We start from the raw sequence: 26,887 nt of genomic DNA, 5'->3' as shown, positions 1-26,887 counted from the left end.
TGAGCAGGTGAGTGTGCAGGTGAATGAGCAGGTGAGTGTGCAGGTGAATGTGCAGACAAGCAGGTGAATGAGCAGGTGAGTGTGCAGGTGTTGCAGATGAGCAGATGAATGAGCAGGTGAGCATGAAGGTGAGTGTGCAGATAAGCAGGTGAGTGTGCAGATGAGCAGGTGAATGAGCAGGTGAGTGTGCAGGTGTTGCAGATGAGCAGGTGAATGAGCAGGTAAGCATGAAGGTGAGTGTGCAGATAAGCAGGTGAGTGTGCAGATGAGCAGGTGAATGGGCAGGTGAGCGTGAAGGTAAGCAATCAGGTGAGTGTGCAGATAAGCAGATGAATGAACAGGTGAGTGTACAGGTGAGTATGCAGATGAGCAGGTGAATGAGCAGGTGAGTGTAAGGTGAGCAATCAGGTGAGTGTGCAGATAAGCAGGTGAATGAGCAGGTAAGTGTGCAGGTGAGTGTGCTAGCTGTGAAGATGGGGAAGGGGAGAAGCTGGAAAGGCAGGAAAGTGGGCTCTCCCCTCTGGCCTCTGGAAGGGAACACAGCCCTGCTGACACTTCGATTTTGGCACTTCTGACCTTCAGCACTGTAAGAGAATAAATTTGTGTTGCTTAGGCCACCAAGGTTGTAGTCACGCGTGACAGCAGCCATAGGAAACCAACACAAAAACTAAAAGTCATGGCTGTGTAACTTTAGGTTACTTGCTTAGCCACTCGGAGCCTCAATTTCACTTAAAAATGAGATAAAAACCCAACCTTGGGAGTCTGTAGGGCAGACTAGGAAAGGATCAGCTCTGGAGGCCCTGGCACAGGGCCAGGACTTGGCAGATGTTTCACAAAAACTGCCCTGTCCCCCCACTGCTCACACTCTGACTGTCCAGCCTTGATGGGAAGGAAGAGCAAGCTGAGGCCTGCAAGCTGCCCTCTGAGCTGAGATACCAGCACCAGCTGACCGTGGGGACAGCGGTACCATGCCAGGTCTAGGGTGCCCAGGCCACATTCCTCCTCCCCTGCATGACTGCTCACCCAGGTCCAGCTCGACCAAGCCACTGGCACCAGCCTCCATCACCAATCCAGCAAAGGCCAGCACATCACTGTCAGCGCTACCCAATGTGGGCATTCACACTGCAAAGTGACCTGAAGCCAATGTGGTATCATTCACACAGCACACGGCCTCTTCTCTAAAGTGGAGGTTTTGTAGAGCATGAAGTACCGGAACCCTGAACTGGGTGTGACATAGTGACAAACTAAGGTCTGGGCTGGCTGCATGTGTTGGGCAGGAGTGTCGCTGCCCAAGCCTCAGTGTCCCCTCAGTCCAGTGGGACTAGGTCAGGCTCTCCAGACCCCCAAAGGGAAGGCCATGCCCCTGGCAGCCCCCTTCTGGAGAGGCTCGGCTAGTTGCAGGTGCTGGCACTGATGGCGCTGTTGGTGTCTGAGGTGCAGGAGGGGTTGCCAAGCCAACGAGGCCCTCCCTGTCCTGTCACCGGGTCATGGCTCAGCTGCCAACAACCCATAGTCCAGGCTGCCTTTTACCCAGTAAATGCAGCTGGAATCATCGCCCTTTGGACCGAAGGTTCTTTCCGCAAGGGGGCCACAAGCTTCCAGGGCTCAAGGGTCATCTGCTCGCCTTGGGCAAGGCTTGGAAAACTTGTGCTTCCTGTATGGCTCTTGGCACTATGACATCACTGGATGGCCTAAAATAGGACTGACAGGCCAGGAACTTGGTTACCAGGCCACTGGCCTGGGGGTGTGGCCCTCCATGGGACAAGGACCAGAGGCTCCCCTGGCAGAGCCAGACAGAAGGTAGAAGAGGCCTGGGGTCAGCTGGGCCTCTCTGTAATCACAGAAACACTTGTCTGACACCACAGCTGTGTGACTATGCACCAGTGACTGACCATCTCTGAACCACTCATATTCTCATCTGTAAATGGGAAGGATGAGGCCCCCTCACTGGGCCGCTGAGAGGATGCTGGAAGGATTCCAGAACATCCAGGCCTGACCACTGTAGCTCAGGACACGGGGAAAGGAATGTCACAACCTTCTTGCAGGCCCCTCCAAAGTCTTCACAAGCACAAACTCTGGGTTTGAATCCCACACGGGCCACTAATTCCCTCTGTGGCTCTTGCATTCATGTCATCCCTCAGCCTTGGCACCGCCTCTGTGAAGGAGGCTGTTCAATGACTGCATGCCGAGCCCCCAAGGGCACAGATGGGAAGCCCCTCACAGAAGCCCAGGGCTGGGCTGATCACCTGAGGGCGGGGAGAGGGCAAGGACCCGGGGCTGAGGGAGGGTCCATCCACAAGAACAGTTCCCCTGGGCTATGCTGGGGACAGTACCCTCTGCCCATGACCTCCAGAGATGGGCTCAAACTTGGGGGTCAGAGGAACCAGGGTCCTGCCTCTCCCATCCCAGGACGCCACCAATGCTGCACTCCGGGAAAGTGCAGGTGGCAGGAGGAACAGGACTGTGTCTTGCTGTCAGAGCTGCTGCAGATCCTCTCCCCACCACCCAGTGTGGTCAGCTCTGCCTGCTCCGTGAATCTGTCTACACTGCTTTCCTGCCTGAATTCTCCAGAGCCACCCACTCCAGCTTCAGTCCCCTCGCCCCATGCCCTCAGCCTGTACCCTCAGCTCCAGTAACTGAAGAGGACTGTGACCATCCCAATACACAAGCTCCTCCAGGGCACTTCTAACCAAGTCCGTCGCGTCTCAGGAGATACAACCCCGCCCAGCCTTGGCCACCATGGCAGGCAAGGCCTTCGCCTCAGTGTGCCCACCTGGCACAGCAGAAAGGCCTGGCACTGGAGTGTGCATGCCCCTCTGCAGGCTCCTGCAGGGCTGCATCTGGCACGGCGTGATCTGCAGCCCCAGCGCCATGGCAGGCAGGCAGGGGGTTACCGCGTGCTGGCACCCCACACATCACCGCATGCTGCCTGCTTGAGCAGGGGACGGAAAGAACCATTAGCCTTGCTGTCAAACGAGGACCCTGGCCAATGGGAAGCAACCGCCCGCTGGCCCAGGTCTGACCTGGTCCCTACGCAGGCCCAAGCTCCCCTTCTCGGGTTGCTCCAGCCTTTCTGCAGGACCAACACCTAACTGGGCTCTTGGAGAAGCAAACGGGCATGGCTGAGGTCCCGCCGCGAAGCTCGTCCTCATAAAAGGGGCAAGGGGCACCCACAGCAAGGGGAGTAGAGTCCACGACCCCTGGTCCCACCATCTCCTTGCTGTGTGACTCTGAGCAGGTTTCTTTCCCTCTCTGGGCCCTGTAACGCCTCTCTGTACAATAAGAGAGTCGAGAGCTTCCAAGAGCCCTTCTGGCACAGGTGGGCAGAGATGGACACAGGCCCATGGAGGCCTCAGGTTTGGTGCCTGCCCACAAGACTGTATTTCTTTAAGAAAGATACAAGCAAGAACAGACTTGAAGGTCAGGGGAGAGCCAGTGCCAGGATGAGGTCAATGTTTGGTTACTAATGAGAACAAACAGGCCTCAGTCCCGCAGAGGATGGGCCTTGCTGGAAGTGAAGCGGGCAGGGCAGGGTGCTGGGGAGCCTCCCTCTGTGTAATCACAGCCACAGGTGAGAGGTGACAGCCCAGCTGCTGAGAACCGCCCCACTGCCAACTCCTGGTCTCAGCAGGAAGGATGGCACGGGACCTTAGAGCCTCATGGGATGGGGCAAGTGGGCCTTAAAGGTCAGCCTGTCCCTACCTGTCCTACCAGGAGGGCGACCTTAGGACTCTAGGGTGTCTGCTGGCTTGTCCAAGGTTACAGGTCAAGTGAGTGGCATGGCCAGGGTGACGGCAGGTACCTTGGCCCCGCCCACGGCCATCCTACGAGGACACACACTGTGGCCTTCAAATCTCTTTTCCTCCCCAGCACGCAGCCAGTTTTTCTCCCAGGCCAAGTGGCAATAATGATAATAAGAGCCAGGGATTACAGCCCTGTTGGATGAAATAAAAATCCTTGAGTCCACACTGATAAAAAAGCATCCATACACAGGCCACTGAGGGAGAAGACAAGCTGCCCTCTCAGGAGAAGGCCAAGTATTAAGGGTGGAAGAAGGTGGAAGGACGGGCGAGGTTAGAAAATCAGCGTCGCCGCCACCAGACAGCTAATCAGCAGAGGCTGAGACAAGCGCGCGTCTGTCTGATAGAGATCAAGACATCTGCAGGTCTCCAAGGGCCTCCGGCAAACCAGTTATAATTTACAGAGATGTGAACGCTCAGCTTACAATGGGGGACCCTCCCTACCTGAGTGATCAAGTTTACACCCTAAGACACACACCTCAGATGCTCCTGATCAGACACACGTGCCTTGTGGGCCATTCTCACCCAAGACGCACAGCCTGAACCTAATGACACAGAAACATCAGACAGCCCGATCGACTGATCTTCTACCAAAAATCCAGTCTGTACCATCAGTGCCGTTGGAAAAACATCAACATCAAAGAAAGATTGAGACGCAGTTTCAAATAAAGGAAAGCTAAACAGAGAATGGACCACATGTGATCCTGCATTAGAAAATAGTCACTTAGGCCAGGTGCAGTGGCCCACCCAGCACTGAGACGCCAGGGAGTAAGGATCACTTGAGCCCAGGAGTTCAAGACCAGCCTGGGCAACAGAGCAACGTCCCATCTCTACAGAACATTTTTAAAATTAGCCGGGCATGGTGGTGTGTGCCTGTAGTCCCAGCTACTTGGGAGGCTGAGGTGGGAGGATTGCTTGAGCCCTGGTGAGGTTGCAGTGAACTACGATCACACCACTGCACTCCAGCCTGAACCATAGAATGAGACCCTGTCTCTTAAAAAAAATTGCTCTAGAGCATCATATTGAGACAAGTATTAATACTATCAATGTTACAAGTTCTGATATGATCACTGCGCTATCACTATGTTACATGAAAGTTCTCACTTTTTTTTTGAGACAGGGTCTCACACTGTTGCCCAGGCTGGAGTGCAGCAGTATGATCATGGCTCCCTCGAAACCTTGAACTCCCAGGCTCACGCAATCCTCCCACCTCAGCCTTTCACGCAAGAGCTGGAACCACTGACATACGTCAACACCCAGCTAATTTTTATTTTTACTTTTTTGTAGCAACAGGGTCTCACTATGTTGCCGAGGCTGATCTCAAACTCCTGGCCTCAACCAATCCGCCCACCTAGGCCTCCCAAAGTTCTCAGATTACAGGCGTGAGCCCCCGTGCCCAGCCCAAGTCATTTTCTTAAGAAATCTGTACCAAGGTGTTTCGTGTAAAAGGGGTGTGTTAACTCTAACTTCTCTAAAATAGTTCAGAAAAAAAAAGGCCCAGAGAATGATAAGCAATGAGGCCAAATAAGTTGGCAAATCGAAATGAATGCTATATCAGCACCTTCTGTACATTCTTGCCACTTTTCTCTAAGTTTGAACGTATTTCAAAGGAAAGAAAAACCTTCACCTCCATTTATAGAACCATGTGGGAGGTGTTATACTAAGCACTTTACCTCTGTTACCTTCTCAGATCCTCACAGTAACCGTCAGAGAAAAATGCAATTATTCCTGTTGAAAGTGGGGAAACTGAGGCTTGCAGAGATGAAGAGACTCACCTAAGATCACAAAGCAGAAAGCACTGTAGCCGGGATTTGAACCCAAAGCCCTTCCCCAAGGCTCAGGCTCTCATTCACCAGGCCAGCACACGTGGTCTCAAAGATCGTCTACCAGGTACAGCCCAGGCTGTTCTGGGCTGCAGGAAGAGACAAAGGCACCTGAGGGAACTCCTCAGCCACTGCCTGGCTCACTCTGTGACCCTAGACAGGTGGGCTCACCCATCTCCCTGTCTGTGCCATTTCCCCATCTGGAAACAAGGGGGCCATCTAGGGCCCATCTTTAAACATCTGCCAGGCCCAAGGCAGAGGCTGTGTCTGGCTCTTCACCAAGTCACTTGTGGGCCCAGCAGAGGTAAAGCCAGGCTGGAAGGAGACAATGGCTCAGAGAAGGAATGCCCAGCGTACAGGTGGCTCACACACGCCTACCCCAATGGTGTTCCTCAGAGATGCCTCCAACAGAATGCACCCCAGGCAGCCTTTCCTAATTCCCTCTCCAAATGAGGACTCCTGAAGTCCAGGGGGAGGGTGAGACATTCTCTCCAATGACTAGCCGAGAACCATGTTTCCCATCGCCAATGCTTAAGAAAGATCCACTTAAGAAAGAAGGGCCAGGAACAGTGTTCACGCCTATAATCCCAGCACTTTGGGAGGCTGAGGTGGGCAGATCACTTGAGGTCAGGAGTTTGAGGCCATCCTGGTCAACGTGGTGAAATCCTGTCTCTATTAAAAATACAAAACTTAGTCAGGTGTGGTAGCGCACGCCTGTAATCCCAGCTACTCAAGAGCTGAGGCACGGGGATTGCTTGAACCCAGGAGGCAGAGGTTGCAGTAAGCCAAGGTCGTGCCACTGCACTCCAACCTGGGCCACAGAGTAAGTCTGTCTCAGAGAAAACAGAAACAATCACCATTTTAGTCCATGCCCTTCCAAACATAATGTAAAATATCTGAAAGGATAAAATATCACGGAAGAAAGTATATGTGCAGTTTAATCTTAGAAGGGCAAAAAAATCAACCAGGTCCACTTCAGCTGTCTATGTAAGTCAATTCTGGAACCCTGGGCAAACCTCCAGTTTCTCAGGGTCTCCCCAAAACCATGAGATTCCCAGTGTGGAAAGAAGGCAGAGAACTCAGACTTGTGAAAGCCACTGGTCTTCAGCATCTGCCCAACAGCAGACGAGTCACTCCACCTCCCTGTCACCTACCGTAGTGGGCCAAGTAGTGTCCTTCCAAATTAATGTCCGCCCAGAACCAGGAAGAGGGATGAGGAAGGAGGGGACACGCATGTCACTGCATGGCAGGCAAGTGCCAGGCCCTCTCAGGCCTTATATTTGGAAATAAGGTCTTTGCATGTGTAGTCAAGGTAAGGCCCAGAGGAGACTACACTGCATTAAGGTGGCCCTAAATCCAATGACTGCACATGAGGTCAGGAGTTCCAGACCAGCCTGGCCAACATGGTGAAACCCCGTCTCTACTGAAAATACAAAAATTAGCTGGGCATGGTGGCAGGCACCTGTAATCCCAGCTACTCAGGAGACTGAAGCAGAAGAATCGCTTGAACCCAGGAGGTGGAAGTTGCAGGGAGCCAAGATTGAGCCACTGCACTCTAGCCTGGGTGATAGAGCAAGATTCTGTCTCAAAAAATAATAATAATAATTAAAAATAAATAAATAAATCCAATGACTGATGTCCTTATAAGAGACAGAAAAGGGCACATGAAAACAGAGGAGGCCGGGTGGAAACAAAGGCAGAGATGGGAGAGGTGGGGCCACAAGCCAAGGAACACCAGGAGTCATCAGCAGCTGGACGAGGCAAGGAGGGTGATGTGGTATGAATCTGAGTCCCCACCCAAATCTCATGTTAAATGTATCCCCAGTGCAGGAGGTGGCGCCTGGAGGGAGGTGACTGGATCAGGGGATAGTTTCTGATGGTTCAGTGCCACTCCCCCTACTGCTGTTCTTGTGATACAGTTCCTCTGTGATCTGATTGTTTAAAGTGTGTGGTACCCCTCCCACTGCACCCCCCCTTTCTCCTGCTTCCCCTTCGCCTTCCACCATGATTGTACGTGTCCTGAGGCCGCCCCAGAAGCTGAGCAAGTGCTGCCATGCTTCCTGGAGAGCCTGCAAAACTGTGAGCCAATTAAACCTCTTTTGCTTATAAATTATTCGGTCTTACGTATTTCTTTACAGCAATGCGAGAACAGCCAAATACAAAGGGGTTCTCCCGAGAGCCTCCAGAAGGAACTGGCCCTACTGACACCTTGACTTTGAACTTCTGGCCTCCAAAAATGTGAGAGAACAAATTTCTGTTGTTTTAAGACCCCTAGGGTTTCCCACATGATCGTTTGCTGTGGCTGCCATCACAAAGGACCATCACAATGTGGCCATTTGCCTGTGCCCACGACAAGCCTGGGCCCAGCAACTGGACAGTTCCCCTGCCTCCCTCATTTCCCCCAAGCCAGGGCTGTATTTGCAGGGGAGGGAGGATTCCCCTGCTCCCTTCGGCAGAATCCACAACCCACTGAGAGCCAAAGCTCCACCCTCGAGGCATGGGGGGTGCCTGCTGCCACGAGCCCCCAGGCCTCCCGACAGGCCACATGGCCATGGCGGCCCTGGCCTCCTGGGACCCAAGGCCAGGAGGGAAACTCTGAAAGGTCAGATGTGAAAAATGCCACCAGACTCAAGGTCAGCCAGGGAGATCCAGTCTCCAGGGACACAGGCCCTAGGGACACCAGCTGGCACCTGGTCACTCCAAGAACATAGCATCTGTTCCTACAAACCCATGTCACTGAGAGTGGACAGCCCGTGACCAGCCGGGCCGGCGTGTGGCTCAGCAGGGGTGGATGCCTGGGCACCTGCCCAGCCATCCTCCACAGGAGCAGAGTGCTCTGCCCGTACTTGCTCTCCCTCCTGGAGACACCTGCTGGGTAGCCCCTCCCCCACTGGAAAATCAGGTCATATATCAGCATCACTGTCCTGCATTGGGCACCAGGGCGGGCACCGTGCGTGGCTCCTGGCTCAGACCTTGCAGGACCTGCTCTGTGCTGCAAGCGGCCAGACCCTCCATCCCCCAGTCTGCAGAGGCGGAAACATCCCCCAGGGGCCCAGGTGCACACCACAGCCACCCAGAGCCCCATCGGCTCCGCTGGGTAACCCCAGTCAACTGGTGTGGAGGGAACCCCACACTTGAGCCCCGCCTCCTCAGCTTCAGGGGCTTCTGGGACCCCCCCACCGGGCCATTATCTCCTTCTCAATTGGTCACAGGAAGATATGGCCTGTTGTTACTGGGCATAGGAGAGGTGGCAGACACCTGCTTGGTTCCCAGGGCTCCCTCCCTGGTGACCTGGCGGCTCAACCCAGACCTTGGGCTGAGGAGCTCCCGGCAGGGGCTTGGAGGGAGGCTCCAAAATCACAGCCTGCAGCCCTGAGGGTGCCCAGCCCCTGCCCTGCCCCAAACCCACAGGCCCCAGGGCCTGCCCCTCATCACACCAAGACCACCCAGGGACTTTGGGGGCTATCAAGACTATTCCAATCTACCCCCACATCCCAGCCAACAGTCAGCTCACCCCAAACCCTGCCTGGGCCTGAACCACACCTACGTGGGAGAGGTGCTAAGACAACACTGGCCCCTCCTCCTGAGTCCGGAGGAGCCTCCCTTCCTCCCACCTCGGTGGGGCAGGAGTGAGGCCTGGGCCCCATGGAAGGGGCGTGCTCACGTGCCCACTCCCCATCCAGTGACAACCTCAAGTACTGGGGTGGCTCAGGAAGCAGGAGCACCTGAGGGTAACCTTCCCACAGCAGCGGTTGCTATGGTGGGTGGAATTTGGATCTGAGCAGTGGGCAACGCAGCACGAGCTTGGGCCAGCAGCTCTGGCAACCAAACTGCCGGTGACACTCCCTTCCCCTGGCTGAGAAGATCTGGCTCAAGGAAGACACAAGGGGCTGGCAGGGGCAGGGCAAGAACGGGCTTCTTTTTTTTTTTTTTTTTTTGAAAGGGGGTCTTGCTCTGTTGCCTAGGCTGGAGTGCAGTGGCGTGATCTCGGCTTGCTGCAACCTCTGATTAGAGCCCAGAGGTCCCCAGCCATCCCACAGGCAGGCAGACCCAGGCACCCATGCTTATCAGGTGCCTCCTCCCTGCTGGGCCTTGGAGTCACGGACATGGCCTTGGGCCTGCCCCAAGGCTCACAGGAACAAAGGGGAGGGAAGCCAGGGAGACACACCTAGACACACATCCCCAAGGGCCCACTGTGTCAGGGTGGGTAGGATGCTCTCTGCCCAGGACCCTGGCCAGACCCAGCCATGATCCATGTTCCTGGGACCTGTAGGCCCCCTCCATGTTGCATGGCAGAGCCTCATGGCATTGGCAGCCCAGCCACAGCTGCACATAGCCAGGGCAAGGAGCGGTCTCACACACTCCTGCTTTTCAGAAAAAGCAACCTCAGCCAGGATGGGGAGTGTGCTTGGCTGGTCACCCAGGCACAGTGCAGGGGCTGGCACCCCAGCTGCAAGCTCAGTGCTGGGGCTCTGGGCCAGGCAAGAACCATGAGGTGCTGTGGCACGACCTAGCCTGGAGAACCCACAGGCTCCAGGCCCTATGCCCAGCACACACGAAGCTTGGTAAACGTGGGAAGGGGGCAGAGGAGGGATGCCAAGTGGGAGTGGGGAGAGGGCCTTAGGCTTTGGAACCCAGCTGCGAAAGAATCCCCTGTGCTGCAGCGTTGGTGAGATTAAATGAAATTCCACTCGGTAGGAAACGGTACCGAGAGGGCCTGGCACTTGCCTGCCATGTGGTGACATGTGTGTCCCCTCCTTCCTCATCCCTCTTCCTGGGCTCTCCACACAAGGACCTCAGTGCATGCCACTGACTGGACCACTTGCTTTCTTCCGCTCCACCCATTCACAGAAATGCCCAGTGGGGCACCCAGCTCAGTGTTACCCCATGGGTGAGGCCACGATGACGTCGTCATGGCCCTTATCTTCTGGGAGAAGGCCACCCTTCCGCAAAACAAAAGCACAACCAGGCAGAAGAGAGCAACGCCCTCCAGCAGACTGACCCCTGCCTCTGGGCCTTTGCAAACCCCCTGGCTGCCTGGGGAGACCCAGGCCCTGCTCCCCACCCACTTAGTCTCTGCCCATGACCTTGGCCCCTCTGGTACCCCTGAGGGCAGTGGCCAGCCAGTTTCACCCTTCTGCCTCCACAAGCTCTAATCGCAGTGGCTGCGCAGTGCCGCAGAGCTAGAGCACAATGCCACACGATCACTGAGGGACAGCAACGCACCACTGGGCATCAGGCACACAGTGCATGAGATGGACATGGCCAGCCTCAATGTACAGGCACCAATACCACGCTCCTGAGGAAGGGCAGCTGGCCAGAGCCACACAGGGCCAGAGCGGGGGTCTGAACCAGGCTGCCCCACATAGGAGGCGATATCCGGAGTTGGCCTGGCCTCCAGTGGAACAAAACTTCATCCAGCACAGGGAATGCCCCCCGCCTGAGGGAGGAGTATGCCCCGAGGATTCTCACAGAAACAGGAGGGCACAAAGGGGCCACCTCCTTCTCCATCCCTCCTGCACACCTCACCCTCACACACGCATGCCTGCCAGCACACACTCACACGTGTACACATGTATGCACACATCCACATGTACACACAAAGGCACACCCCGAGAAACATCCACCACATGCACACGCACACACTCACCCTCATGTGTGATGAGTGTGACTCGAACACTCAACCTCATGCCTGCAAGTGTGTAAGCAGCCCGTTTTCCTGCAGGATAAATTTCCAGCCCACATGCACACAGATGGTGGGATTGCTGGTTGAAGAGGACATGCCTTTGCAATTGTCTAGAAATTACCATACACACACACTCACATGCATACACACATGCAGGTATGTGCACACTCACACACTCACTCTGTCTCTCCAGGGTCTCGGCATTGAGGAAATAGTAATGAGCTGGGGAGCAAGGGAGCAGTCCAGGGGTCATTTATTTTAATTATTAAAACAATAGCCACTTATTCTCAAGCTGTCTATAATGCCACTTAATTACCTGGTACATAAAACTGCCTTTGCATCTTAGCAGAGTAATAAATCAGCTCAGAACCAGAGTTTAAAGCATCCTAGCTGAAGATCCTGGAAGGGTAGAGGGCCATCCTTTGCCCCCTCCGCTCCCCAGCCCAAGAAGCAATAAAACAGATGCCTCGGCCATTGCAGGGACCGGGTGCGCTGGGAGGCCAGGCATCCTCCCTCCTGCTTCTGTGTCCACTCCTCAGACCTGGGCCCCGGCCCTGCCGAGTTCCATCCTTTGTATGGTCAACAATAGCCCCGCCAGATGGCGCGGTGTGGGGAGCAGCCTCTACAAGCCAATCACTCATGCTGTCGGGACCCAGCGGGGCTGTGGGCAGAAGACCTGGGAAACTGGCCCAAGCCACGCCCCCCTCACCCTGCTCTGGCCGCCTTCTGCTCCTGACCTCCCAGGCACAGGTAGCTTCTAGCACAACTGGGCCATCTGGGAGTAACTCGGGCAGGTACATCCTCCAAGGGGGGGGCCGGCAGAAGCACCAGGTAATAAAGTGGTCATTCTGCATCTGCAAGACACGGGGAGGAAATGGGAGGGTGAAAGAGCCGGCAGGGAGATGTCGGGCACCATGCTTCCCTCCAGGCTGGCAGAAGGCAGCGGCATGGCGCTTGCCAGCCGGCAGACACAAATCACCCACTCCCGTGGGCCGTGCTGGCCTCCGTGTGCCAGCATCCCCAGTGTGCCTCTCTGTGGGCAAGAGGACCTGCGAAATAGCACAGGCAGGAGCAGATTCCCTGTGCCTTTCCTGGGACGAGCCAGACAGGCCAGCAGAGTCTGCCCTCTGAGCACTGCCCCAAGGGCATGTGGGGCAGGAGGTGGGCGCAGGTCCTTGGCAATGGACCCCAGGGCTGTTCCCAGACTTGGCCACTTCAAGCATCGCTTCAAGTAAGTAGGCTGTGCACGGGCCGCCTGCAAGTGTGTAAGCAGCCTGTTTTCCTGCAGGATAAATTTCCAGCCCACATGTACGCAGGTAGTGGGATGGCTGGTGGAAGGGGACATGCCTTTGCAATTGTCTAGAAATTACCAGACTACCCTCCACAGAGGCTGGACCTGACTCCCATTAGCCATGGAAGAGAGCACCGTCTCTCCACAGAAGTTTCTTGTTTCGTTCTTTGTTCTATGACCTCTCAGCACCATGGCTGCGTCCTTGCTGCTCACTGGTCCTGATACCCAAGAAGCACCTGGGTCTTGCGATCTCCCCCTTGCACCCTCCCCAGACCCACAAGATGGAAGAGGGTGGAGAAGCCTGCAGCAGCAAGGCCCGGCTGACCCCAGGACATACCCCACATGCCTGGCCCTACCTTGCAGCATGCTAGGGTTTTACACCAGGAGGAGTGAGTCAGCACTTTTCTAAAGCCTCCTCCTTCGTGGAGCCTTCCTGGATTGCGCTACTAAACTGTGCGACACCGTTTTTCTGTCTTGGGCACCAGCACCTATAGTTCTTTTTGATTCTAGCCCATCTTGTGATGTCTCTGCCACCTGACTCTGAGTCCCGAGGGCAGGCCCCAGCTGGCCGGCGTGTGTATCCCCCAGGGCCCATCATGCGAATCAGGAGGCTAAGGCAGTACTGGCTGCTGGCTCCTGCCCAGGAACAGCACGGCGAATCTGCTCCTGCCTGCGCCTTCCCAGTGGCGGGAGGTATCTGGTTGGGGCAATCAGGAGCTGAGGCAGTACTTCTGGTTCGCCCAGGCCCATCTCACAACAGCAGGAACAGCATCCAGCCTTTTAATCCCCTTGGCGACCATCCAAATTAAATTTTCCTTACAGAAAACTAGGAACCCAGCCACCCTCAGCCTTCTGGACAGACTGAGTTCAGCTTAGAGGGACACGGGACACAGGTGGGGAGGGCGTGGGGACAAGTGCAGAGAAAACGCTCACTGGAGAACGCACACTCGTCCACAGAAGCTCCAGAAGGTGCAGGATCTGCTTGGCAGCAGCTGCCCCCAAAGGCAACCAACCACCTTCCAAGGAGAAGGGGAAGCAGACCCCCTCCCGGCGGCCCGTGGCCTCTGATCACGCAGCCAGGCGGCTGTACTCAGCTTTTAGTCATGGGCCACTGAGCTCACTGTCCCCCAACTGGTTTTGCCACCAAGATCTGCTGAAACTAAAGCATGGCCACTTAGGGATGCTGGGACTTGGCCCTGTTCTTGGGGTCTCTGGACCCCACGCCCCTGCATTAATTCCAGCTGCCCCTCTCACCTCCCACAGCCCATCCTGGGCACAGTCCTCTCCTCCTCCACCACCCCTGCGGGGCTCAGCTCTGAGCAGGCCCTCCCACATCATGGAAGTCTGGCCCCCGGTGCAGAGGGAATGCCAGGGCTGGCACCCCTGGCATGCAATGCCTGGCACAATGCAAAGAAGGGAAGGACAAGGAGGAGAGGCTTCAATCCTTCCCACAAAAGAAAGACAACCTAGAACCCTCTACAAGAGATCGTCTAAAACCTGAGTAGTACTAGCCTGGACAAATTCAAGTTCTATGATAACTGGAAGCCTAAAAATGAGTTGGTCACATGCTCCAGGTGCATGAACCCAAGGGTAGAGTGTGTCTGTATGATTCGTGCAGCCAGGAGGGAGGCTGGGAGGGGGACGGGCTGCGCGGGCAGCCGGGAAGAGCTGCCTTCTCTCTGCCTGGTGCAGGTGGATACGGAAGGACACCAGCCCCACTCTGCCTACCTAATAACTCGTTGCCTGGCTGTTGAGTTAACGGAAGAGTCTATAGTGGGGACTCTCAAATCAATCAGAAAGACTCCAGAACAGCAACAAACACAAATGAGTTTCCAGAAGGCCAGGCCAGGGAGGATGGCAGGGAGACCCCAGAGAACAGGCAGGATGATACACAAGCGCATGCCGGCAGTCCCCACCAAGGCAAGGGAAGGCAGCTTTTAGCCAAGGGGTACTGCACCTGGCTGCTCCAGCCCTGAGCCCAGAGGCACAGTGAGCTGTTATAACGCAGCATCAGAATGTCCTGGGCACCGCTGACCATGAGGCTGGTTGATGGAGACAACTCTGAAAGCAAACAGACGACTTTACAGACAGTTGCAGGAGACTAGGGAGGAAGCTGCAAGGGGTTCTGTGCCCTCTTGGCTCTACATGCCGGAATCTCTATGCTCCAGAATCACGCTGAATGCTACTTGAAAAGGAACCTGGTCTTTCCTGACCACCCACTCAGTGGACAACTCACTCCTGCCAGTCAGCATCACTGCCAATGTCTTGTGGGTATTTACCATGTGCCAGGCACAGGGCCAAGCACACTGCATGGATCATCTCAGCTGCCAAGGTAAGCACTATCAGTGCCCTGTTTTACAGGTGGGGAAACCGAGGCTCTGGACAGTGCTGTAAATTACGCACCTCACCCAGAATGGTGCCTGGTAGCCTGAGATTCTGAATCCAGGGCTGACCAGCTCAGAGCTGGGATCTTCATCGACACACCCCTGGCTTCCCATTTCCCCTCCCCTCTATCTGGGGAGGCAGGGCTCACACTGGCCTGCAGATTCACACTGGCCTGCAGGGCTCACACTGGCCTGCCGGTTCACACTGGCCTGCAGGTTCACACTGGCCTGCAGGTTCACACTGGCCTGCAGGGCTCACACTGGCCTATAGGTTCACACTGGCCTGCAGGGCTCACACTGACTTGCAGGTTCACTCTGGCCTGCAGTGTGTGCAAGGTGCCAAGGTCCATTGGCCCCCCTGGTCTCAACTGCCTGGCCCCTTGAACTCTGTACTCATTTAGAGTAGGGCAGCCTCATGGACTCTGGGCAGGCACCACCTCCTGCCAGGCACCTGCTACCCTGAAAAGGCCTGTGGGCAAACTCTGCCCCACGTCCACTGGCCACCTTGGCACCTGGGTAGCATTTGGCATGAAGCACCCCATCAGGTGGTATCTCTTCACAAGGGGGCCTGCAGTAGGCAGGCAGCAGGGAGCTCTCGGGGACCAATGCCTTGGACACTTCACTTCTGTACCTTCCACTAAAGGGAAGGGGCCCAGATGGCTTCTGCCCTCACAGTAGCAGAGGAGACGGCGGGCTGGAACATTTCCGGGCAGTCTGCTGTGCCCTGGCCTCCTGAGGTGAGGGTGCTACTGTGACACCCCGTACACCCAGAAAACCAGAAGGCAGCACTCAAGCCTGAAGAGTGCTCAAAACCCTCTGCCTTTTCAAAGCCAAGCCAAGAGCTGCCCAAGCTGTCCAGGCGTGGATCCCCCTCCACCTCGGCCCATCTCTGGGCCTCACAGCCTTGCTTTCTCATTTGTGAGATGGGAAGGGGTCCCATCCCGATTCTCACCTGCGCTGATATAGGAGGATGTGATGAGTGCACAGGAGCGCCTGGGAGAGCAGGTTCGTCCCCACACATTCACAAGTCACCCTCCAGCCTCACTTCAGCCGGGCACGGTCTGCACACTGTGACAAGGATGTGGCCACATGGGGCAGACCCACAGGAACACAGCAGACGGGGCTTTGGGTCTCACCGGAGGGTCACAGGAGGAACAGAAGTTTTTCAGGTGAATGAGGTGCAGTGTGACAACCAGGGCAGTGCCGAGACCTCATCAGGCACCTACAGTTTCCTCCAGAGCTTGGTAAGGCTGCATTCTCAGCAGCAGGAGGGACCCCTGGCCCCCGACAGGCCAGGTGCAGCAGATAAAACTCATCTTAAGATGGGGCAAGAGGCCGGGTGCGGTGGCTCACACCTATAATCCCAGCACTTCGGGAGGCCGAGGCGGGCAGATCACTTGAGGTTATGAGTTCCAGACTAGCCTTGCCAACATGGTGAAACTCCATTCCTACTAAAAATACAAAATTAGCCAGGCATGTTGGCACATGCCTGAAATCCCAGCTCCTTGGGAGGCTGAGGCAGGAGAATCGCTTGAACCCAGCGGGCGGAGGTTGCAGTGAGCCAAGATCGCCCAACTGCACTCCAGCCTGGGAGTCCAGAGTGAGGCTGTCTCAAAAAATAATAATAACTACAAAAGATGGGGCAGGTGGCCTCCAGGGCGTGTCTGTGGCTTCCCCAGGACTCCCCCTTCCCTGTTCTCCATGCAGGAATTTGGTCCCCAACACGGTGCCCCGTGGACCTGGGGCCACTAGATCAGGTCCCATTCAAATGGGCAGCTGCACCAGCCTGAGCCCCTCCTGCCTCTCTGCCTACAGGGGCCAGGCCAGCCTGGGACCAGTGCCCTGGAGTCTCTGCGTCTAGACCTGCTTCAGCTCCTGGGCATTTAACCATTTCTTCCAGGGATGGGGGGGGCAATCTTGTGTATTTGGAGTCACCCGCAGCTGTCGAACAGAGTGCTGGCATCTTTGTGTGGCTGTGGCACCCTGAGTGATGCAGGTCCCCGGCCCCAAGGCGGCAAGCTAGAGACAGGCATACAGGGCTGGAGTGGTGGGGCTCCAGGTGCCCGGCCTCTCCTAACTCCTCCTACCTCCTTGGCCTTCCTCTCTCAGAACCTCTGCCCGAGGCATCTCAGGGCATATCCCACCTCCCCAGCTTCCTTGGGGGTGGGGAGCATGTCCTTGCACACCCAGAAGACAGAACGCCCACGTGCCACAGGCCAGCCTGCCTGAGAACATGAGGACCCTGCTCAGGAAAGATATAGCTGTTGGACCCAGTGCCAACCCGAGGGGGCTGCAGAGGAGCTAACAGGGGCGACAGGGTAAGATCCTCTGGGAGGACGCGGCTGGGCCTCCCTCGGGGCAGGAGGGCAAGAGGGCAGGACCGCCGGGCCCCACATCCCACAAATGTGAGGATTACTTCAAGTTGCTTTATTATGAGTGGTTTGGCCCAAAGCCAGACACAGGCTCTGAGAAAAGGGCAGATAAAACGTGACTTCAGTCAGCCTCTCTGCCAGACCGTCAACAAAGCAGGGAGTCAGCATGTCACAGACAGAACAGGAAACATGACGAGGGGGCGCTCCAGCAGGCTCCTGCGGGGTCCTCGCGTCACCGCGCCTTGAACATGGGCTCTGGAGGCAGGGGGAACTTCTCTCTCCTGGGAGGGCTGGCGCCTGGCACAGCCCCAGGTCCAAGGCTAGCTGAGGGTTCCCGGGGACCCAGGAGGGCTCACTGCAGAGAGAGGTAGCTGCAAAGAGGGACATAAAATCCCAACTCCTGGCCTGTGTCCTCACTGTCCACTGATCCCCGTCCCCACACCCAGCCACAGCAATACCATCTTGAACCAAAGAATAAAGCAGCAAGGCCCACATCGAACCATCTCTATGAAGGAAGATGTAAATCCTCCCAACTCCTGGGGGCGGTCCTCCGGGACGAAGGCTGACAACAAGGAACCAGGAAATGGAATCGCACAACTCGGGGCTCTAGTTTCTGAAGCGTTGATGTCCCCAAAACAAACAGACTCCTGGGCCAATGGGATGTGTGCTCGGCTGCACAGACAGTATTCCAAAGGTTTCCCTGGATGTCCACGCCTGGGTCCCAGCTCCACCGGGCTGCCCTGTCCCACAGAAGCACCCACCCCTGTCTAGGGACTAACAGTTACGGCTGCCCTGGGACAGGGACCAAACCCACAGCCACAAAAGCTACCTACCCAGGAAGGCTTTGAAAAGACAAGAGACAGTGAGTGGCTCGACAGTCCCAGGCCACAAAGCCAGGCCACTCCAGTGCCAGGAGCTGAACCCAGGCATATCCGGCCTCAAACCGGATCCTACACCGCCCCAGGCGACCTCATCAGTGCAGACATTGTCAGTTCTCTGCACCTCTGCTTCCCTCCAACACGTGACACACCCATATTTCAGGTGCAATGCTCCCAGGTGACGCCGGGAGGGATCGAGACCCAGGCAGGACTCATTTGGAACATCTGCAGATGCTGGAGGCTGGAAAGGCCTGTCATAATCCCAGCACTTTGGGAGGCTGAGGCGGGAGGACAGCTTGAGCCCAGGAGGTCAAGGCTGTAGTGAGCTATGATAGTGCCACTGTATTCCAGTCTGGGTGACACAGCAAGACACTGTCTCAAAAAGAAAAGAAAGAAAAGAAAAAAGAGGCAGAGCCCAGGCCCAGCGTTACCCTGAATGGCTCGCGGCTGGGCAGGACACAGACCTGTGGGGACAGGGAGGGCTCCAAGAAGGAAGTGGGGCTTGAAACGTGTCCTCCTGAGACCAAATCACCCCTGCCAGGCAGGGGCATCCACGCGTAGCCTTCACATCTGCTCCGAGCGCCTCACACACCTCATCCCATCCAGCCCTCATTGCAGCCCTGCAATATGGAAAGTTCTAGCATCTCCCCATTTTACCCCTGAGGAAAGAGATGCAGAGAGGTTCACCAAGCCGAGGGCCACACAGCAACCAATGCTGGGGCCGCTGCGAGCTAGGCCCTGGGGCCCTGGACAGGACTTTCCCTCCCACCAAGCTCAGAATGGTCAGGACAGTGGGGGAGGTGCTGACCTCAGACAGCCCGGCAGCACCTACTTGCCCGGCCCCTGCCACACCCGACCCTTCCACACAGAACGACTGACCCTACTCTGTGGATGAGGAGCCCCAGCAGAGCCCAGATGACAGGGGCTGGGGGCTGGTCCTCAGGTACTCCTTTTTGGGGGTTGGAGGACAGCAGGACAGGGTCACAAGAGGGTGTGGGGTCAGGGCTACAACCCTCCAGGCCAGGCAGGAGACACAAAATGCATTCCAGGACCTTGAGAGGGCTGACCTACAGCCCATGGCACCAGGTTCGCCTTATCTAGAGATTCACCTCCCGGGCCCCTGGGCAGAAGAGAAAGTATGGAGCTCACAGGCCCTCGAAGCTTTGGAGGAGCAGAAAGACCCAGACCTGCACACAAGTGGCAGGGCATCAGCAGAAAAGAAGGGCGGAGGGTGGTCCCAGGAAACGGATAGGGGCCTCCTTCCCTCCAAGGGGGCAGGGGAAGGTGACCCATCCCCTGTCTTCCAGATCCGATGAGAGGCTTCTCCAACTCACAGCCAGCACAAAGCCAGCCCTGCCACCCCTGCCTGTGCCCCAGTGGCCCCACCTGCCAGGGGCACTCCCTCTCCAGAAGACCACCCCACCCTCATGGGAAGGAGGCGTGGAGACAAAGGATAAGGAGGACAAAGGCAGCCCAGTGAGGGGCCGGCCGGAGACGGGGACGTGGGGGAGGGGTTGGGAGACACCAAGCACCTTCCAGAACCGATACGCGGGACTCTACCCTGGACCTCACAAACCCCACCCGCCCCCACCACCCCCAATCCCCAGCCATCTCGCCGAGGCCTGACTGCCAGAGCTACTGGAACCATCGCAGCCACAGCAACAGCAGTAATAATTACAATAATGGCTACCCAGTTACAATAAACCCTCAGCTCCAGCTGCTGTGATGACCAAGTGCCTTTTGGGCGTGCAGGTGGCGAATGTGCACAGCCATGCTGTACTGGAAGGCTGAGACACAGACCCACAGGCAGCAGCACTGGGCGCCCCTGGCCGGGAGGCTCAGCCACGTCCACAGGGGAGCAGGCGGGCCCCTCCACCAGCCGAAAGAGTCATGGATGCTCAACGTGCTTTGTGGCATCTGAGATGCTTTTCTTCCCCACTGTTTGCAGGAAGATTTACAACACTAGCAACTCCTTGGAGAAAAAAAGTGGATGGGAAATGGAATCACAGGCACAGGGTAATTTGTGGCCTGTCCGGGGCCTTTGCCAATGTAAATATTTCAGGAGGCAGATGCCTGTTTGGATGCCCCCTGTGACAGGGAGCCTGTCTCCCATGAGCTTACCAGAACAACAAATCCCACCTGCTCCTTTCCTTCCTGCTTTCTGGCACCTCTTGGCACGTGGGTGGCCTGGAACATCACACCTATCCAGCCTCCTGCCCTCTTTAGCTTGGCCTGGAAGCCTCAGGGGAAGGAGCTGGAGGGGACCGGGGGTGAGCATGTGGGCTACCGAGCTGGGGACTGCCTGCTATAGGCACCCGCCTATCGGCATCTCAGAGCATGAGGTCCAGAGCCCCGAACCCTAACACAGCACCTGGAAGTCTCTGGAAGGCAGAGGCAAGGGTCAGATTCCCCACATGTCCTCCCAAGCCTGAGGGGTCAAATTCACAGGGTGCTGGTCCCTAGAGAGACCTCCAGGGTGGGCTTCAGTGGCCCTGGCCCCAGCAGTGTTAGTGAATGGCCAGGCTGTGGCCCTCCCCAAGAGTCCCTCCATCTGCAGGGGGCGGCTGGGTCTTTTCACGCCATCACTGCCACCTCCTCCCCCCTACTTTCCCAAGGAAACTGGAAGCTGTGGCATGTGGCTTTCCTCACGGGACACTGCCAGGGCTGCGGGCTGGTGTCCAGCCTGCAATCCCAGCTCCCACCCCCACCCGAAGCCCCTGCTCCACAGAAAAGCCAGAGGGCCTCAGAAGTGTAAGTGATCAGGTATCATACCTCTGCCAAGCTTAAGATAAAATCCCAACCCCAGTAGCTCCTCTTTCCCTGCCCTCCGGTCACCAGACTCCAGCCACAGGGCCTGGTCAGCTCTGGGAAAGCTGTCACATCTGCCCTTTGCTGGAAATCTTCCAGGGACAACAGCTCCTTATCATCCAAGCCCCAGGTGACCTGGCCCCTCCTTAAGAGGCCTCCCCTGCCACCATCTGTTTTCTGCTCTTCCTAGCACTCACCAGGACATGAAACTATCCCGTCCATGGATTTGTTTGCTGGTTTATCTGTCTCCCCAAGGAGACTTCTGTCTGTCTTGCTCATGGAAGTAACCCAGGAGCATGGCAATGGGGCCTGGTGTGCAATAGATGCTCAATGAATGGCTGAGGAAGGAATGTCTGCTCCAAGTCCCAGGCCCTGGCTTCACCACCTGCAAGACAGGATGGCAGCCGCCTCAGGGCAGAAGGCACCCTGGTGACCACAGGAGACGCCATACATCAAGGCAGAGGACAGAGCCTGGTGCCAAAGATGAAAGGGGACAAGTGAAGCCTCGGCTATTTCCCGAGGCTCAGACCAGGCAGGGACTCAGGCGTGCGGCCGCCCAGGCACCACTTCATTTCCCGGGTGCCCCAGAGTCTCCGCTGGGCCTGCTGCTCAGCTGTCTAGCGTCACTCAGCCTCCCACCTAGAGCAAACAGGACCTCCAAGTGCTCCCTGCAGGGCACTGAGCCGTGGGTGGCCAGGACTCTAGCGGGAACCCTCAGAGAGCTGACTCTGCCTGGTGAATGGGTGGGGGTGCTCCAGCAGTTTCAGAAGCTGCTCCCAGGCCCCCATTTTCCCAACCCCCTTAGAAGAGTTTTCTTCTTAGCTCCACTGAAGGTCATTGAGTCTCAAATGGAAGCACAGAACCCTCAGCTGTCACCCAAGACTTGCAGGAAAACTAGCTGAGGCCACGCCTTTGAGGTCTGGTGCCCCTTCCCTACCCTGGGCCTCAGTGTCCCCATGGAGGCACTGGTTACCCAGAGCCTTGCTGATGGCAGGCAGTCACTCAAGAGGCAGCCCCGGCCTGGACGCTCTGGCTCGAAGGACAGGGTGCAGCCAGATGCCAACACTTCCCTCCAGGGCCAGGGCCCGCAGCCACAGAGCTTGGCTCTAAATGATGCCAACCTCCCTGCTCTGTATAGCCTTGGGGTAGCCCTGCAGTCCCCATGACACAGGGCAGGGGTGCTGCTGTTGCGTGGGATGGCAGCCCTCCAGGAGATGCACCCCTCACAACCCACCCAGCCCCTCCACCCCTGCCCCACAGAAGCCTGGTTAGAGCACGTGGCATCGCTCCTCCGGCCCCCAAGCACTCCAGGGCTGCCATGCAAGTGAGGGGCATCCACCAGGGCCTCCCACAGCCTCCCTTGGTGGAATTCTCCTTGTCTCATCAACTCATCTCATCCTGGGATGCAAAGGGTGGTCAGGGACTGCCCCGTTCATGAGTTGCCATTTGCACTGGCATTTGGATCTTGATGGAACATCCTGATTGACAGGAGGGCTTGGCATGCATGCTAGGGACGCGCAGGAGTTAAACTCTGGGACAGGAGAGCTGCTCTCTTGCTTCTGCCATGCCCGCCCAGCCTCCGGAACAAGCCCGTGTGCTGGAAGCGGCCACCCAGCTGTGCTCTCTGACCTGCCACCTGCCCTCGGCACCAGCAACACCAGCAAGACCTCAGCCTCCCCCCAGGGAAGCAGCAAAGAAGCAAACACTGCTCTGGGGAGTTTTTTGTCTGGCAGAAACAATTAGATCTGATCCCTGCTGGAATCCTTCCTGGATTGGAGGACACTGGGCTGCTCTCTGTGGCGATTCACTCTCCCCCAACCAGGCCCCAACGCCCCCCATACGCTCCGCTCACCCTCCCACGTGTTCCCTTCACCCCATCCCCACTCGATCCTGCCAGGCTGAGGCACAGGGAACCCTGCCAAGTTCAATCCAGACCCTGGGCAGGGAGGCCGTAAAGCTGAGGGAGGGAGGTGGGGAGCTCCCGGCCTGTGAGCAGGGGGGCGGGGTGGCCCGCTCGGAATTTAGGGAATGCAGGGAGATAAGAGGCCAGCAGGGAGGAGAGGCAGTGGTGCTGATGGCATCAGCCTGCTGGGCAGGGGCTTCGTCAGCACCATCTGATTTGCTTGGTCCTTGCATCTGCCCGAGGGGCACCAGCCGGGCCAGGTGGCCTGACCCCTCACAGCTATGACCCGGGCACATTTCTGAACCTGCTTCCACATCTGCAAAAGGGACTGGTGGAGGGCCTGCAGGGGATTCTAGGAGGCCGGGGACCAGGTCCCCACCCAGAGACTGGCGGTGGAAGCTGCTGAGTGGGACACTGGCCACCCCATGGGTCATTCCCAGGGTTGTACCCGCAGACTCTGAGAAGCCAGTGAGTGGTCAAGGTCACAAGGCAAATGCCTTTAAGGGGGGACAGAAAGGCTTCCTGGAGAGTCAAAACTACAGCCAGAGGGTGGCCTTCTGGAAGGGGGCTTGGTCCCAGCCTCCATGGGGATAGTCGGGGAACCCTTCCTTCCTGATAACTGGCACTGGCCCCAGGATCCGGCCCTGTTCCACCTGAGTTCCCGTACACAGGAGGCTTCCGTGGGTGAGGCCACGTCCTGACCCTCAGCCAGAGCAGGGGATTAGGATGCTTAGTACGCATTAGCCATTGGTACCAGGGGAGTGGCAAGGCCCTCTGGGGCCTGGGAGAGGCCCCACGACTCATGAGTGTGGCTCCTGGGTCCCCTCTGCCACCAGGGCCCCAGCTGCTTCTGTCTGACATCCAGAGCTCAGCTGGCACCAGCGCCCAGCAATCACTTAGCGAGCCTTACCCCTTCTGCTGGTAATGCACCTCAAAGGGTTGCCAGGAGGACCCACTGAGAAAGGAAGACAACTTTCTCAAGAGCTGAAAGCACTACAAAAATGCAAGCTGCCAACACCAGAGGGAATCACCCACAAACATCTGCGCCCACTAACTTTCTTCCCCTTAAACGGACAACAGGGCGGCAGCCCCATGTGTCCCATCTGCTGGGGGCCCTGTATGAATCATGCTCTGTGCACAGCAGGCCTGCGTGTGCCGGGCTTGCAGGCCACCAGGGATGAGCAGGCCATGAGGTCACCCCTCTCCAGGCTTCTACCAGCCTGCCTTGAGCCACCAGGGCCATCACCAGCTGTCAGAGGTAAAACAAGACAAATGGGGAGCTGGCTTCCAGAGCAAGGGGCCCACCCAGGGACACACAGGCTGGAAGCTGGAACAATGCTACACAGACTGACCCCCACAGACCACCTGTGTTTCACAGTGGCCTACCAGGGGCAAGGGTGGACATCAGGACTCCAAATCACCTACCACGCCAAATCACACATGTGGGCAGAGACGACACCCCTCCACTCCCTTCCAGAACTTGAGCTACAACAGAAAACCCAGGGAAAACCCACTGCTATGACCACCCCACTCCTCCAAATCTCACCGGTCTGTGCCTCTCTAATGGGGGTGGCTCACACTAATGACTGCATCTCCCTCCATCCCCAGAGTAGCCACAATCCCACAAAGAGGGCCAGGGGTGCGTCCAAGGCATAAACACACCACAGGTTGAACTGTGGCACTGGGTGAGGATTTTAGGAGCCCTTAAGTTGAACTCAGAGCATGGCTGCTATACACATAGGCCTCCTGAAGCCCACCCTCTGACCCCATCTAAAACCCAGGGTCATTGCAAAGGTGGTCCCACGGGTCCCCAGGCCACATGGCTTAAGGTACCTCTTCCTGCTCCGATATGCAGAACAAAGCTGGCCCAAGAGAAGGACTGAGACCCTGCGAGCAGCAGCTCCCAGGAGCCCCATCTTCACTTCCGCCTGGAGACTCCTGATCTGTCATCCCCCAGGAGGGGATGGTGCTGCCATGCACTTCTCATGAACTGGCCTGTAGGACCTGACTCTCTCACCCTGCAGCTGAGCCTCTGAGAACCTGTGAGGCCCAGGGAGTCCGCACAGGGAGGCCAGAGGCAGGTGGGAGGCAAATGGCTGCAGAGCCCCCCACACCTGCCCCAACCCCTCAGCCTTCCCTTTCCCATCAAACTTGGTGGGATCCCGGCTCCTGACTAGGGCTGCCTGGAGCGCAGCAAACAATCGCACGGCCTCTTTCCAGATTTACAATCTTCCTACCCCACAACACCCTGGGGATTCAGAGTGTGGAACAGACTATCAGTCACTCTACAGGGAAGTGGGGGCTCAGAGAGGGTAAGCCACATGCCCAAGACGGCACAGCAAGGCAGCATTCTCTCCAGGTCTCCCTGGATGCCTTCAGCACAGCTCCTACCCACACCCACTGCTGAGTCTCCCTCGCCCCCAGGCTGCCTGGAGGCACCGTGGACACCAGTGAACACCATGCCCAGGACCCCTGCCCTCCCCTCCCTGATCAGTCCCAGAGCCAGCTGGAGGCCTGGGGAGTCAGAGCAGACATCTCAGGGAGCAGGGCTGCACAGAGCTGGGCCAATTCAAACCTCAGAAAACAACACCCCTAGGCACGGCTCCTTTCTGGTTCCAAGTACGCATCTTACTCCTCACTCCCCTTCCCAGGCGGCCTGCCCACAGCACTTAATAAACACACACTGAATAAGCAACCACCTCACTACCATTTAAGAACCTACCGCATGCCACTGTGCTCCTCCGATTTGCACAGCTCTGCAGGAGCGACCCCAAGCCCACCTAGCAGCTGGGAGACTGAAGCTCAGAGAAGGGAGATGGTGTGTCCAGTAAGTGGGCAGCAGACGTGGAGTAACACTGGGCTCCCCAGGCCCAGGACAGGGTGGGTGGGACAGGCAGGAAGGCCTAGGGTAACTCCATGTCTGCCGCCCACTTGCTGGGCTCAGGGAAACACTCCTGCAGTGAGCCAGGCCTGAGGTGGGGAGGTGGGGAGCTGAGGAACTGCACTGGGGAATGTACAGGATGGAGTGTGAAGGGGTGAGGTGCATGTCTGCTAGTGCATGTGAGTGTGCATGTCTCCACGCCCATAGAGCCTGCCCTGAATCCCCATCTGTGTGTGTGTGTGTGTGTGTACACACCTCCACGCCCATACAGCCCATCCTGAATCCCCATCAGTGTGTGTGTGTGTACACACTTCCATGTCCATACAGCCTGTCCTGAATCCCCATCTGTGTGTGTGTGTACACACCTCCACACCCATACAGCCCATCCTGAATCCCCATCAGTGTGTGTGTGTGTGTACACACCTCCACGTCCATACAGCCTGTCCTGAATCCCCATCTGTGTGTGTGGGTTTGTACACATCTCCACGCCCATACAGCCTATCCTGAATCCATCAGTGTGTGTGTGTGTGTGTGTGTATACACACCTCCACGCCCATACAGCCCATCCTGAATCCCCATCAGTGTGTGTGTGTGTGTCTGTGTACACATCTCCATGCCCATACAGCCCATCCTGAATCCCCATCAGTGTGTGTGTGTGTGTGTGTGTGTGTGTGTGTACACACCTCCACGCCCATACAGCCCGTCCTGAATCCCCATCTGTGTGTGTGTGTGTACACACCTCCACACACATACAGCCCATCCTGAATCCCCATCAGTGTGCGTATGTATGTGTACACACCTCCATGCCCATGCAGCTCATCCTGAATCCCCATCAGTGTGTGTGTGTGTGTGCAACTATTTTAAACTGAAGAGGGCTCGGTTTAAAATAGCTGATCACATCTAGGGCCATTTACAAAGGGTCATCGGCCCCCATCCTGCTTTGTGGCCTTTCAAGGAAGGCCATGAGGAACAGGTCCTGCCGACAGGATGTCCTCCACACCCATACAGCCCATCCTGAATCCCCATCTGTGTGTGTACACACATCTCCACACCCATACACC

The 26,887-nt window shown here is 56.8% G+C and overlaps 1 protein-coding gene and 1 long non-coding RNA gene across 5 annotated transcripts in view; both read right to left on the bottom strand.

Moving 5' to 3' along the window:
* CCDC85C (coiled-coil domain containing 85C) overlaps window positions 1–26,887 on the bottom strand; it is an 85,752-nt gene that overhangs the window by 35,656 nt on the left and 23,209 nt on the right. The window lies entirely within an intron of this gene.
* On the bottom strand, window positions 17,000–26,797 carry LOC116557783. The gene is made up of 2 exons (XR_004271696.1): window positions 26,370–26,797; window positions 17,000–26,136 (listed from the first exon to the last, which is right to left on the bottom strand). It is a non-coding gene; the product is annotated as an uncharacterized LOC116557783 (long non-coding RNA).

This window comes from Sapajus apella, unplaced genomic scaffold, assembly GCF_009761245.1.
Source record: "Sapajus apella isolate SASKATOON/1434 unplaced genomic scaffold, GSC_monkey_1.0 scaffold20, whole genome shotgun sequence".
In the NCBI taxonomy this organism is placed as follows: Eukaryota; Metazoa; Chordata; class Mammalia; order Primates; family Cebidae; genus Sapajus; species Sapajus apella.
This window is presented reverse-complemented; position numbering and strand designations above follow the sequence as displayed.